We start from the raw sequence: 12,745 nt of genomic DNA on the forward strand, positions 1-12,745 counted from the left end.
TGACGGAGGGCATCTGCACACATGGGCTGTGTTGTCCTGGCTGGCACAACAGATGTATGGGGGGCTTGGAGGGGGCTGGAGGGGAACCCCTAGGTAGCACCAGTGGCCCAGGGTCTTCAAGGGAGCCCCCGTCAGATTCACTTCTAGCTTTGCTGCTGGCCGGGGGAAGGGCTGCGGTGTGCATTGTCCTCTGCGTCCCCAGAGAGCTGCTGTCCTGGGCACTGCCCTGTGGAGGTAGGGACAGGCCAACCCCCCCCAGTCCCTCTGCCTGTGGGGTGCTCAGACCCATGTTCCACAGCTTGCCTTTGGGGTCAGCTAGCCATGGGGCCTCTGACTTTGGGGCTCTGCGTCACACCACCCCCTCCATACCGTCCTGCCCTGGTGTCTGAGGAGTGGGGTATGGAGCCCAGTTGGGTCACCTGGGCGTCAGTCACAGTTGTCCCTACATCCAGAGACCCAGAAGGGTGGCCACTCCCCACCCCAGGCCATGCCATCCTCAGTCCATAGATCAGTATGGGGGTCACCTCGTTGTCGGGTTGATGCTGCTGATGCCCCTGTTGGGAGCCAGGCTGGGGGTGGGTTGCGGATGACCAGCAGGGGGATTGGACTGAAGGCCACATCCAGGGGAAGGCTGGGGAACAAGCCTGAGCTGGTTAGCCCTGTGGTCTCACTCACTGCTCCCTCTGTCCAGGTGTCTGCAGCATCCTGAGTCCACCCAACTGGGCGGCCTGTAGGTGACAGTCCCGAGTGACAGTCCCTGCCACACCCCCAGTGGCCCCTGGCGGCTCCAGCAAGGTCCCGCCCATCTGCCTCTGCCCAGGACTTCAACGTGGGGCAGTGGGTCATTCTACCGAGGGACATCCTTATCCTTAGCATCTGTGTGGCTGGCCCTTTAGGAGGTCTGGAAGAGACCCCTGGGGAAGCCAGGCCCCCTGAGAGGGGCTGGCAGCTGTGGGCATGATCCCCAGGCCCCGTCTGGTCAGCTCTGCACGTCCATGCTGGACCTCAGGAGCTCGCTGCTGTGGGGCGTCCTGCTACACCTGGGGGCCTGCAGACCAGCTCCCGCTACCGTGGAGGCACTTCTTGTCTTAGATGACAAGTGCTCTCTGCCCTGGTGACCCAGCAGCCCCCAGAAAGAGCATGGGCATGCGGGGGGCGGGGTGTCAGCTCTAAGCAGGCACAGGGCAGGTGGGGGCCAGGCCCGTCCGTGGCTCAGCAGAGACAGCCTGGGAGCCCCATGCTGGCAGGGTGATGTCGGGTTCTCTGGCGTAGCCTCAGGACAGGTGGCCTGCATTTGGGTACGGGCCTTCCTAACCTGGCCCCGTGTCCAGTGGGCCTGCATTGAGACTGGCCTGCAGGTTTCCAAGTGCAGAGGGCACGTGTCTGTGTATTAGCACCTTGCCTGCTCCAGACCCTGGGCAGTGGGTGGTGGTGGGGGTAGGGGAGGCTTGTGGGACAGGGCCTGGCTCGGGATTCAGGGCATCGGGGGTCAGGAGGTCAGGGCAGTGGTCCAGGGAGCAGCAGGCCTGAGGTTGTGTGTTGGCGGATGGTGGGCACGTCAGGGGAGGGGCTGCTGTTTTTCTGGGACCTTGTGCCCATTCTTGCCTTCTGGGTGGCCAAGCCCATCACCCGAGGGCCAGCGCTGAGAGAAGAGGTGGTAGAGATGGACATCCCACCCCGGCTCCGTGACTGTGGACAACTCTGGGCAGGTGGGCCTCAGGAACCCATGCAGGTGTTTGGGAGGATGGGAGTGACACATATGGGCAGGCGGGTCTTTGTCTCTCTCCTCTCTCTCTCCATCCTTTGGAGCAAGCTGCCCACTGCCTGCTAAGCAGATTCTATTATTACCCCACGCCGGAGATTACATCCTCGTGGCGCCCTTCCGGGGATGGGCAGGCTCTCCTGGTTCCCAACCCCAGCGCGGGGGGGGGGGGGGGGCAGGGCAGAGGGCCGCAGGTCTGTTCTCCCGCTTCTGCTGGTATTGAAGGCAGGGGGTGCGGTCAGCCGTCTGTCTGGGGAGCACATCCCTCCGAGGGACCCAAGCACGTCTGGGTTTGCCCCCACAGAGGTAGCTCCCTTGGCAGAGGGGCTAAAAAGTACCCTGGACCTCTGTGCCTCACCCAGGCCCAGTGCCAGGCTCTCTGGGCAGCCTTGGCCAGGTGGCAAATGGCCCACTCATTGCCCCCCCAGCCCTGGTGCCTTGGCATCTGTGTCATGTGGGGCACCGGCCAGGGTCCCTGAGCCCGGCCACCCTGCCCCGGCACCTGCCTCAACCCTTAGCTCCCCTGGGTCAGGTGCTCCTCAGTCGGGGAATCTGTGCCTTCGTATGGAGTGAGGCCCCAGGGCCTGCCCCCAGCCAGCACCCAGCGGGTCCTGGGCACTGGGCTTCCTATCCTGGTCTCCTTTTCTAGGTAGAGCTACCCTGTCCTGCCCGGGACCCTTGAGCCAGGATTGCGCTCTCAGGGAGGAGTCTAGGAAGAGGGCCTGAATCAGTGTGCCCCCACCCCATAAGCAGGGAGAGGGCACAAGCTTGCTGGCCCCTGGCGGGGGGGAGGGACACAAGACCATCCTAGTGATTGGGGAAACCAAGTCAGATAGTTTTTTAAGCGCAGATCAGGTTGTTATTTTTTTTTGTTGGTTTGCTTGTTTTCAATGCTAAACTCCAAATTGACAGAGTGCAGAGTGGTCCCCATGGTGTCTGCTCCCCGGCAGAGACAGTTTCTTGGGAAACCCCTGTAGACTTGTCCCACCTGGGGGACAGGAGGCCTTGCTGCCCTCCAGGGGTCCATCTGCCCTCCCGTTTCGTCCTCTCCAGCCCGCTGGGCTGTGGGAGCCCGTGTGTCTCCAAGGCCGACCTGGGCAGCCCTCGCGGGCATGCTGGGGGTGTCTGGTGGCCGCAGGTGGGGCGGGCTGTGCCCTCGTCTGCCTGACCACAGGCTGGCTGGCAGATGCAAGGGCCCTCAGCGGCACGTGGCTTCCCTGTGTCCTGTGTAAGGACTGACGACGCAGCCAGGGTGCTCATGGGAGCTGGGAAGCAGGCAGGGATGGAGGGTGCCTGGCCTTTGGCGTCTGCTGTATTGGGGAGGCCCTGTGGCTTCCAGGAAGTACTGGCACCCCGGCTTAGCGTGTGGGTGCCCCTGGGCCTGGCTCTGTGCCTGAGGGTCCCTCTGCCTAGCAGATGCATGTGGAGTTGGACGGGGTTGTGCCTGGCCCCCAGAGGCCATGGGTGTGTGTGTGTGCAGTGACAGGTGGTGGCTCCCTCAGGCTTCCCAGGGCGGGCAATCCCACTGCCGTCCCAGGGGCCTGGCGGGAGGGGGCTGGCCGGTGTGGAGACGGTAGGGAGGGAAGGCCTCTGTGCTCCACTGGGCAGGTAGGCTGAGGTCTGTGTCTGCTGCTGACCCCTGGGGCCTGGACTGCTGGCTGCTGGCCTCTCCTGGCGACCCCTGCTCTTCCCCCTGCCAGGCACTCGGTCACTGACTCAGGTGCTTTGCCGGCTGAACCACTGTGTCCCTCCCTACCTCCGTGGGGGACTGGACAGCTGCTGGCCACACCATGGTGTCCACACTGCGGGTGTGACCCTGGCCCCCTGGGGTCTTGCCTCCTTGCACGTGGGGCCCCTTGTGTGCTAGGCCCGGCCCCCTTCCCTTCACGGCAGCCCCTGGGCCCTCGCCCTCTGCCGCCTGCTCCCGGCAAGCCCACCCCCTTCCTGAGGCCCCTCAGCACCCACCTTCCTGCCTCCAGCCTGTGGGCATTGGCAGGTGACCCCATCATTAGCCCCCAGTCCTGAGGCATCTGAAACTAGGACACCAGCTTAAGAAAAAAACCACAAGTTGCTAGATTGAGTTTCTGAATAGTTACTGGGCTTAATCAAAATATTTCACTGGGCTAATTTTACAGTATTGAATTGAAAAGCCAGTCAGGAGAAATCTCATGGGGTCGTCTGCCGCTGTCGGAACCAGACACGTGGCTCCCCCTCGCCTGCCCCACTCACGGCTCCTTCCTCCTGGACTTCCCAGTGCGGAGTGGGCGGAGGTTCTGGGCAGGGGGGCAGAGAGGGGCATGCAGGGCTGGGGCCAGCTGTCTGCTGTCGCGTCACCCAGGGGAGCCCCAGAACAAATGGCTTCACAGCATCCTGCCCCCCAGACAAGGCTGTGGGCTCCCTTCGGGCATCCTGCCTCATGCCTGCATGCAGCTAGCTGAGCCCCGCCTGCCCACAGGGCTGTGGTCAGAGGGGCATTGGGGCCCTGCTGGGGCCCAGGTGGCAGGCACCTCCTCACTTTCTCTCTGACTCTCCCCCAGGCAGAGGGGCCCCCGTGGTTCTCAGGTTGGATCTTCAGGTCTCCGAGCGCCTGGGGCTCGTGCCCATAGGATGCAGAACTGAGCGCACAGTAGGTGGACGCCCCTCAGAGATGCTGGTGGGCAGGTGGGCCCTGCTGGGTCTGGGGGGAGCCCCAGCCCAGAGGTAGGGATGGTGATGTTCTGCTCTGGATGTCAGCCAGGGGTGTGCCGCTGAGGGAGGAGCGGCTGCCCTCCTGTCTGGCTCCAGGGTGAGTGGGCCGTCTGGGGGCTCCTCGTCGTGGGGGAGGGGAGGGAGGGTGGGGTGCCCCATCGCAACACACCCCATGAATCTCGATGCCTCTGTGATTGCCATGGCAACCACCTAGCGCCAAGCCTATGACTCTGGAAGAGAGGGGAATCCCCTCCCTCCCTCCCTCCTCCAGCCCACCCTGCTGCCTGTAGCCTGCCTCCCCTCCCCGCCAATCCCGAGATCTGGGGCAGCCCCCAGCCTCCCTCCCTACCCTCCGGGGAGCTCACGGTGCCCTGCTGGGGCATCCCCTGGTTTCCCCCACGGCCCATACTCCGCAGACCTGGGAGGAGGGACCCAGGTCCTGTGGCCCTGAGCAAGTCCCCGCTTGTGGTGGGATGGAGTCCAGTGTCCCAGACACAACTTGGTGGACAGGTCCCTGGGCAGCAGCCCTCAGAAGGCGGATGCAGTATCATGGGGGCTTCACACCACAGCCCCAGGCTGGAGGGGGCTCTCGATGCCTGCCCTGTCCTGGCCTTCTGGACCCACCGGGGAGGTGGCCAGTGAATGGAGGGGGCGGGCACTGGGCAGAAAGGGCAGGACCGACCTGGGAGGGCTGGCGTCCTCTTGTTCCTGCGGCCCCTGCACCTCTGCCTTGAGCCCGCCTGACTCCCCCACTCCCGGGCCCTGTGCCTGAGCGTGGAGAGCTGTGGCCGGGCTGGGAACGGTCCTCCAGGAAGTCCTCCAATGCCCTCCAGGAGGGTCCCGGCTGGTGGGTCAGGGCAGGTGGGTCAGGTGGGCCTGCGCAGGCCAGCCGGCAACCCTGTCTGGGTGTGTTGTTTGGGGAACTGCTCATCTCACCTTCGGCTCTTTTGAGCAATGTGGCATCGGTGGGTTTCTCAAGGAGCTGGTCAGAGGGCCATCTTTCCCCAACTCGCCTGGTCTTCCCTTCATGGTCTGGGGGGGCCGGGATGCTCCGAGTCAGTCGTCGGGAGGCTGCCCGAATGCCTGTGCCCTTGGTGTTTTACTCCCCACATCCGGTGATTCCAACAGGGCAGGCGGATCGGCCACTGGCCGCAGCAGAGGCTGAGGGGTCTCACAGGGGTGGGAGGACCCTTGAGGAGGGTGCCCATGGCTGTCTGGTCGTGTGGACGGCTCTCAGGCAGGCGCCCAGGTAGAAACCCACAGGAGCGCTTTTGAGTCTGCATTGGTTACACCTCCCCGGAGGTGCTGCAAGGGCAGATGGCTGGAGAGGCAGGTCTTAGGAAGTAAACCAGAGTTCAAAAAACAACAAAAAAGAAAAAGCATGGGGACACCTGGGTGGCTCAGATGGTTAAGCGTCTGCCTTCGGCTCAGGTCACGATCCCAGGGTCCTGGGATCGAGTCCCACATCGGGCTCCCTGCTCCTTGGGATCCTGCTTCTTCCTCTGCCTCTCTCTCTCTGTGTCTCTCATGAATAAATAAATAAAACAAACAAACAAACAAACAAACAAACAAAAAGAAAAAGCATGAGCTTAGCCTCTGTCCCGGGCTGTGTGTGGTCACTTGAACCTGCTGCTCATGTGCTGGGCGCCTCCAGCCAAGTCACCTGACCTGTCTGAGCCTGGGCCTCGTTGAGAAAGGGGCCCCCGTGGTGTGTGTCTCCCAGAGGCGTGAGAACTCCCCACGGTCTCGGGGCCGGGCCTGGATCGGGCGTCCGGTGGCCTGCTGCTGCCTTCTTGTCCCGGCACCCGCCGCGTGCCCTCGGGCCCCCGTAGCCAGCCCAGACGGCAAAGCGTGGTGGTTGCTGTCCTTCCGGGAGGTGCCCTCAGCCCACCTGGAGTTTATTTGAGGCAGCAGGTGAAGGCAGAAGCACTCGCTGTGTCTGTGCGGCTTGCTCACCTGCCAGGCACCACCCACGTGGTAGCCAGGACTGTCCGAGCCTCCCCACTGGGGTCTACGCATGCCTCAGGGTGGGCCTGCGCGGGTGGCTGGCGTCCTGTGGATGCATTGGGGTTGGGCTTTCTTTGGTGGGGGCACCGCAGGGCAGGTGGGTCAGGGACCAGGCGGGTCACTGGCCATCCCCAATGCGAGACAGGCCCTGCCCTGGGCGGGCTGTTCCGTGGCAGGAGCTGGGGCCGGGGTGGCTGGCGTGGCCGGGGGCCCTCACCTGGCCTTCCGTGTAGGAGGAAGCAGCTGTGAGCCGGCTGAGGCCAGGCCCGCTTGCTGCGAGCAGGGAGGCCTGGAGGCCAGTGGGAGCTGCAGGCCCTGGAGCCTGCCCAGCCCAAGGAGCAGGGAAAGCGGGGCGGGGGGGGGGGGGGGAGCGCTTAGTGCGCCTGCCAGCCTGCTCTCGTTGCCATGGCAACAGATGGTGGTTTGGCAGGAGAGAGGAGGGGGAGGGCTTTGTATGAGGCTGCTCAGGGTTTGGAGACCAGCCGGGGGTCCTTCCGGGGGGGTGGTGGGAGCTCTGGCTGCCAGGCTGAGCAGGCTCCCCAACCGCGGCCCCCAGAGTGGCCCAACTGCACCCAGGGGCAAAGTAAACCCACGCGGAGCTTCCATTCCCTGGAGCTCCAGCCTCGCCACTGCTCACAGTGGGGCCCTCTCTCGCCCACCTCTCCCTCTTTCCTCCTTGCTCCTGGGCCAGAGCCCCCACCTGGACATCCCAAGAGCCTGGGTCAGTGAGCAGGGTCGGGGGTGGGGTGCTGCGCTGAACAGTGGGCATGGCTCTGCCCCGGCCCTGGACTGGCTTCTGACCACAGGGGAACCTGCCACCCCGGGATGGTCGGGTCCCCAGCAGCCCGGGGGACACACCCTCTCTCCTGCCTGCTGGGAGGGCGAGGTCCAGGCCCTCCGGGGTGATCACCTGGGCCCCTGCAGCCCGCACCCCCAGCTCCTGCTGCACCCACCCGCTCCTCAAAGCCAGGCCGGCTCCTATCACAGAGGCAACTTGCCACCCTGCGGGCTCAGCCCAGACCGCCTGGTTATTTTCCCGCGTGAGTGGGAGTCCCCGTGCGCATGCGCGTGCGTGAGTGTGGCGAGAGCCACCCACGGGGAGGACTCTGCGCTTCCACCGGCACCAGGTGAGGCCCAGCTGTCAGGTTCCCAGGTGGGAATGCATGCACCCGAGCTGAGTCCTTGGGCCTGCCGCCACCCACCCCACGGCTGAGCAGGCTGCTGGCCACCTGCCGAGCCTCGGGTCCCCTGGGCCCAAGCCAGGCTACTTCCGGGGCAGGCTCTCCAACCCAGTTTGGTATCTGAGGCCCTGTCCTTGCCCCCCACCCCCACTAGCTCCTCCTGCAAACAAGCAGGCAGCACTCAGCCTGGGGCAGGGATGTGGGTGGGGCCTGGGGACAGGAGCTGCCTCTCCCCAGCCCCAGAGACTACTCTGGGGGGTTTATCCCTTGGTCCCTCCTCCTGCCCCCGCCCAGAGGCCCCCCCACTGCCCTTGTTCGGAGCTTATGGGCCTTCTGCCCTGTGGCCTTGTTGGGAAGGACCAGGGGCGCTGGGGCTAGTTTCTCTGTGGCATATCACGGCCCTCAGGGCTGAGACCTAAGTCAGGGTCAGAGGGAGCAGGCCGGCACCCCAGGGCCTGTCCTGGAGTTGCTGTGCTGGCCTCAGTGCCCTGTGAGCACCCCTGGGGGCATCTGACCCATCACCAATGCCCCAGCAATGCTCTTCCCGGCAGCCTTCAGCCTGACGCTTCCCAAAGGCTTCCTTGGGAACCCCAAGGGCAGACCCATTCCCCTGGGTCTATGTCTCAGCCCCACCACCCTCTCTCATCAGCCCAGGGGACCCCTCCTCTGCCCCACCTTCTTTTACCTCCCCTGCAGCCCCTCGCAAAGACCACAGGGAGGACCTGGCCCCAGAGCCCAGTGCTGACCCTTGGAGGCACTCCAAAGATGCTTTCCCAGGACTGGATTTCTCCATCAAGGACCCTGAGCTGGGGCTTTGGGAGACTGGGGCCTGGGGAGTCCCTTTGCAGCAGAGGGTCCAGAAGGCCCAGGCTGTGGGCTGTCTTCTTGATCCTTCCCTAGGAATGAGCTGTGTGCTGATGGGAAGCATGTCAAACTTGCCTTGCTCGAGTGCATGCGTGCATATGTGTGTAATGTGTGTATGCACGTACTTCTGTGAAGGTGGGGCCTCCAGGCCCCTCCCTCGCCCCCCGCCCAGCGCTAACCAGAGGGGGCGGGGTGGGTGGTGGGCAAAGCAGAGTGGTGGGAGGTTGGAGGGGCAGAGCTAGATTGTGTGGTGGGCTTGGCACCCCTCCCATGCCCAGCCCCTGCTGCTGCCCTCCCCTTTGGGGGTAATGAGGGCCTGCCCCTGCACCTCCAGTCTGTGTGGCCTGCATCCCCTCTGGGCACATGGCCTCAGAGCAGACAAGCTGACCTATTCCCTGGGGTGGAGAGTGTACCAGGAAAGCTGCCGGTGGGGGCCTCCTGGCTCCTGGCCCTGGGGGAGCTCCCCTGTTCCTCTACCCACCGCCCCTGTGGGGTCTCTGCCTGCTCCCAAGGCTGGGGTCCTGGGACAGGCCAGCTGCAGCCCCCATTCCCTCCAGGTGGGGTGTGGTTGGCTGAGGACTTGGGGTGAGGGCGCAGAGACCTCTGGGAGGAGGTAGGAAGTCGGAGGAAGACCTTGGGTCAGCCCAGGGAGCAGCTTCCAGTCCCTTTTCCGAGGGGTCATCTTCAGAGTTGGGGCTGCACCTGCAAGGCTCCCTCCCTTGGAGAAGTTTGGTTAGCGGCAAAGCGGTGGTTGCCGCTCCTGGCGGTGGAGAAGCAAATGGATTTCATAGCTGGTTTGGTAAAATGCTCGCTTTTTTTTGGTTGGACTTAGTTTGACTGTTTTCAGTCTAAGAAAAGTATTCCTGGAAGGTGGGGGAGGGGCAGCCAGAGCCAGCAGAAGTGTGGGGTGAGCCCACTGAGTGAGGAGACATGGGGGGCAGCCAGGCTGGGCCGGGGCCCTGGGGCCTGTGTGGGACCGGCAGGCTGTGTGTGGGACAACAGGATGCTGAGGCTGTGCTCCTCCAGCCAGCCACACCCTGCCCCCCAGGTCCCCCGGCCCCAGCTGCCCGATAGAGCCCCCTGGGTCAGGAGGGGAGTGGACCTGGAGCATCTGGGGCCTGTAGAGCTGGGGCGGAGCCCTGTCTTGGGGACTTCCCACACTGTCCCATTATTGCTGTCCCCTGACCCCACGAATCCAAGAGCTTATGGGGACCTGGAGAAGGGGTCCTGACCTCAGCCCCACAGTCAGCGGGACGACCTGCTATCCACCCTCACTGCACCAGCTCCTCATGCCGTCTTTAGTGACACTGCTGGTCGAGGGGCGGGTGAGCTTGGCGGTGGCTGTGACCCTCCTGGGAAAGTTCAGGGATGTTCTGCCAGGCATGCTGACTGCTGGCTCTGGCCTGGGCTGCATACAGCCAGAAGGACGTGGCCCCTGGGGTCAGGGCTCATCTGCAGAGCCTGGCGTGGGCGTGGGCCTGCCCACAATGGCTGTGTCTGGATGCCTGTGGGGACACGTGGTGAGCCAGCCCCAACCCGGCTGCACCCCCCTGGAGAATGGGCCCCTCCCCAGGACTGGCACCTGCGTCGCACCTGATGCCGAGAGTGGGCTGTGTCTGAGCGGTGCTTTATACAGCAAATTGTTTGGTAGTTGTCATGTGCTAATCAGTGATAACTGCTTTTGCTTGATCTGGGCTTTAGTTCTAGAACAATTAAGTATCATCAATTAATTTAAAAAGAAGAATTCACTTTCATTTTCAAAGTAAAATATATCACGTAGGAACTAAGATTAGTATTTACCAAAGAAATCACGCCCGAAGTTCACCCTGTGTCACTGGTTTAGGTTTTAAAGGGGAGCAGAGGGGCGCCTGGGTGGCTCAGATGGTTAAGCGTCTGCCTTCGGCTCAGGTCGTGATCCCAGGGTTCTGGGATCGAGTCCCGCATCGGGCTCCCTGCTCCGCGGGGAGCCTGCTTCTCCCTCTGCCTCTGCCTCTCTCTCTCTCTCTGACTTTCATGAATAAATAAATAAAACATTTAAAAAAAATAAAAATAAAAAATAAAAAAAAATAAAGGCGAGCAGAGCTCCGGGGCTGGGGGGCGGCGTGCACACACGGTAACCTGCCCTGTGCGTGCTCACCCTGCTGCCCCTCTCTCACATGCGCACTCTGTCCCGTGCAGTCGGCCTGCTCAGAGGAAAGGGGGGCCTGGCCAGCTTTTGTGGGAGGCTCACAGGTGCTCCTGGTAGGGGGCTCTGTGCCCCCGCCCCCGCCGTCGCACAGAGGCCCTCAAACTCCTGGCCTGGGGCCACCGGTGCTCTCAGGACTTGTGTTCTGGGACTTAGTTTTTTTTTTTTTTAAAGATTTTATTTATTTATTTGAGAGAGAGAGAGAGAGCACATGAGAGGGGGGGAGGGTCAGAGGGAGAAGCAGACGCCCCGCCGAGCAGGGAGCCCGATGCGGGACTCGATCCCGGGACTCCAGGATCATGACCTGAGCCGAAGGCAGCCGCCCAACCAACTGAGCCACCCAGGCACCCCCGGGACTTAGTTTTTACAGATCTTTGCAACTCAAAAGTTCTGAAGTCCCTGGCCAGCTGGCACCCGGAACAAGATGGACAGAGTTCATCACTGGCTTCTTGTGGCAACCCCGGGCCTTGTCTGGCACACAGGGTCCCTCCCAGTGGCGGGGGCAGTGTGGCCCAGGGCGGGGGTGGGCGCTGCGGAGAGGGGGCAGCTGGGAGGCCAGGCTGCAGGTGCCGGGAGCGGCAGGACTTCTTCTTGGCTCCGGGGGCCCGGAGCTGTGTCCTGCTGTGTGTGGGACTGCCACCTGTGTAGAGGTGTTGGCCAGGCTTTCTGCAGGGTCCTGAGCAGGTGCCGCGCATCTCTCGGGCACAGGAGACCCCGCCGGCCGGTTGTCTTCATTCTGTGTCAAGGTGGTGCCCGGGTAGCCACTCACACGTGGTCCAGAATGGGGCTCTGCAGCCTCTCCAGGGAGGGCCGACTTGGTGTAATTCTCAGCCTCGGACGTTAGTGTGACGCGACAGAGTGAAGTGGCGGGAAAGACACCTGAAGTCTGTGCATACAAGACACGTGTCTTACCGGCTTCTCCAGACGTTGTTTTCTACCGGGCGGTCACGAGTGCTCACCAGGGCAAGTCCTGGGCTGCACGTTGTGCTCTGAGCGGTCGGCTGTGGGAGGCTCCCGAGTGCAGCCCCCAAGGCCACTTCTCTGAACCGATCTCATTTCCAGGACTCCCGGTGGGGAGCTCACGCCAGAGTCTTGACTGGCACTTGAGGCGCTGCCTAGCGGCCCCCTGCGCTGCCCTCTCCCCAGTGTGGCAGTTCAGCTCTTCCCAGGTGCTCTTGCTCGGTTTGTAAATAACACCTTAACCTGGCTCCATTGACTTGCCGCAGCATCTCTTCTCTTCCCTCCCACCCTCCCCAGAGCTACTTCTGCCTGCCCCCTCCCCCAAACAACATTTCTGTCCTGGCCGTGCTCTTTCTGGTGAGAAGTCATGCACTACTGACCCGATGTGATGCACGTCCTTTCTCTGGCTGGTTTTAAGATTTTCTCTTTTCCTTTCCGTTGTATCAAATTAGCAGTGATTTGCCATGGCGTGGCTCTCCGTGTTTCCGTCCTGCTTTTGCTTCAGTGAGCCTCATGGACCTGTGGGCTGATATATGTAATACCTTTAGGGGAAAATCATGGCTGTTATCTCTTAAAATATGTCTTTCTCTTCTCTTTTTCTCGGACTCCTGTTACAATTATGTTAGACTTTCTGGAGCTGTCCCACAGGTCTCTGATGTGCTGTTATGTTTGTTTTTTCATGCTTTTGCTTTCTGTATTTCAGTTTGGGCAGTTTCTATTGACCTGTCTTAGAGTTCATTAATCCTTTCTTTTGTGTCCACTCTGCTGTTAAGCCCATCCAATGAATTCTTTTGGTCTATCCTTTACTGTAATTTAAAAATATGTATATTTTTGAGGGAAGAGGAGGGAGAGAGAGGAGAAAAAATATTTGTATTTATAATATTATCTTAAAATCCTTTTCTGAAAATTCTAATATTTGGGTTAGCTGTAGCCTGCTTCTATAGGTTATTTTTTTCTCTTGAGAATAAGTCACATTTTTCTTTTTTTTTTTTTAAAGATTTTATTTATTTGACAGAGAGAGACACAGCGAGAGAGGGAACACAAGCAGGGGGAGTGGGAGAAGGAGAAGCAGGCTTTCCGCCAAGCAGGGAGCCCGAT

The 12,745-nt window shown here is 61.7% G+C and overlaps 1 protein-coding gene across 13 annotated transcripts in view; it reads left to right on the forward strand.

Annotated features, from left to right (window-relative positions):
- The window catches only part of BRSK2 (BR serine/threonine kinase 2), a 59,110-nt gene that overhangs the window by 11,647 nt on the left and 34,718 nt on the right, over positions 1–12,745 (forward strand). The window contains exon 1 of one of the 13 annotated variants that reach the window (XM_081797564.1): positions 7,493–7,584. The exons of the other annotated variants lie outside the window; for them this stretch is intronic. The gene's annotated coding sequence lies outside the window, so the exon portion shown is untranslated. Of the gene's footprint in view, positions 1–7,492; positions 7,585–12,745 lie in introns of those variants that run through there. 13 annotated transcript variants of the gene reach the window in all.

The sequence above is a fragment of the Leptonychotes weddellii genome, chromosome 11, assembly GCF_054177405.1.
Source record: "Leptonychotes weddellii isolate Sample4059 chromosome 11, ASM5417740v2, whole genome shotgun sequence".
Lineage (NCBI taxonomy): Eukaryota > Metazoa > Chordata > Mammalia > Carnivora > Phocidae > Leptonychotes > Leptonychotes weddellii.